Consider the following 2,086-nt stretch of genomic DNA (forward strand, 5'->3'; position numbering starts at 1 on the left):
GAGGCAGGAAGCTTTTTATTTAATTTTTAGGGCAATTAGGGAGAGGAAACCCAGCCTGAGTGACTTTAGACTGTTCATTACCTTCTGGAGGGCAGAAGGCGAGTGCATATTTTAAATGTTAAGATCAGATTATTTATAAGTTTCACATTGAGATTCAAGGGCATGGAAGAAATGATAACTCGATTAACAGAGGAAACAGCCTTATGTACACAGCTGCTTTCATCTGCGTAATAGGTCGGCGTCTAAAGAGCAGCGTGGCTTAGTCTCTTCCTGGAAATGGCAGGTCCTGGGGAACCAATAAGGTTTTAAAAAATAAAACAACTTTTAGATATTTCCCCTCCCTTCAATTTTTCAAAGAATGTTGGAAAGAGTCCTTCCTAGAAGATCTTGTTTTGTGGGGCTGTAATGACAATTTTAATCCCATACCTTTCCTGAAATGAATTACTGACTCCCCTAGAAGCAGCTGGAAGCCGCTAACATGGGAAAATGTCATTGTTATATGTAACGAGGTGTTGGACTGTTGTGTAAAATGAACACATCTAGATACAAGAGAATTCATGATCATTTCATTTTTCTGGCAGTAACAGCCGATTACCACCTTGATCAGAGGACACAGGCTAACCTGAATTTTCTTTTTTTTACTTTTTATTTCGCATTACTGTGAGAGGACCCATGAACAGAACAGGTTACATTAATTTTTTTGTAAGGTGAATTCCAAAGTCCGAGTTGTAGTTGAGTCCTTTACCCAGGAAGTGTGCTGTGTCCCCCTGCACAGTACCCCTGCACCAAGCCCAATATGGGGTAACACCCTGAGCCCCTCCTCCCTTCCCTTTCTTGAACTTAATTTTGTTTTTCTCTCTAACTTGAACTCTCCAAATCATTTGCTGAATAACCTGCCCTGAGCATTTGTATGGTTTTCTTTGTGAGGCTGTGTCTGAAGATCTCTACTCATTAAAGGTCTTCTAGGTAAAAGTAACAAAAATTAACACTACCAAGTTGAAGCAAAAAAGGTCTTCGGAATATCCCTGCCCAATACTGAAAAGATTAGACCCACGTGGCCCTGAGAAGGATGGGAACCAGCTCCCTGAGGGGCCTCACTGGCGGGTGCCCCTCTCCCCGAGTCCTGCAAGGCCGAGGCTCTGTCTCTGTCTCCCGGCTCTGGTGTCTAGTTCCTAAAGCCATTCCTGAGAGAGAAAATCTGCTTCCTCCGGCTTTCATCAAGTGTTCCCTGAGGACCTCTCGGCTGTGGTGGGAGGTGTTGGAGGGGACATACTTGGCTGTCCACTGCTCCCACCTCCATGGACATTCTCAGAGGGGGAGCCCTGTGAGGTGGGAAGCCTCTTAAGGCTTGTCTATGAAATCCAACCTGGCTTCGTGCATAGGAGAAACAGTGTTATTGAACATCCCAGCAGACTTTCAGATCCTAAGGAAGTACATTCCTCTTCGTTTGTGTAAAAAAGATAAGCTTCACAGAAAAGCTTGCAAAGTGTAGGAGTGAGGAACCCTAAGCGAGCTTTATCTATAAGATAAGAATTTGGAGGTGGCCAGGGACTGGACCGGAGGATGAAAGGAGCCCAGCCATGAGGAGAAGGCCGGAATTTACACGGAGTGTACAGTAAACACAGGTGGTGGGCACAGGAGGGTGTACTCAGAGGACGCTGAACTACCCCTGGTCTTCAGTTTGTGGGTGTTTCAAGCAGGGAAGGAGTTGGTGGTGCTAGTAGAATGAAGGATGTCGTGAAAAGGTCTCTCAACACAGCTAGAGAAGCTCTCAAGGAACTCAAAGCCAGAGGCAAGTAAGAGAAATACAACATAATATATATACATACAAGTGCTTGTCTCCCTCTGTCTGAGGAATTTTGAAGTTGGGAGAGAAGGCAGATTTTCCTCTGGAGGCAGATGGAGAGTTTAGACAATATCATCTGAATTTTGAAAGAGAGGCTAACCCCAGCTGAGTTTTGGAATAGGTGAGTAAGAACCACATATATGTTGAATATGGTAATGCAGAGGAATTTTGAGACTGTCCTTTCAAGGTTTCATCTTACACCTGAAGCCATGGTGGCTTCACTGACCTGCATCCTGTATA

The sequence above is a fragment of the Otolemur garnettii genome, unplaced genomic scaffold (genome assembly GCF_000181295.1).
Source record: "Otolemur garnettii isolate 467f Iridium unplaced genomic scaffold, OtoGar3 scaffold00085, whole genome shotgun sequence".
Taxonomy (NCBI): domain Eukaryota; kingdom Metazoa; phylum Chordata; class Mammalia; order Primates; family Galagidae; genus Otolemur; species Otolemur garnettii.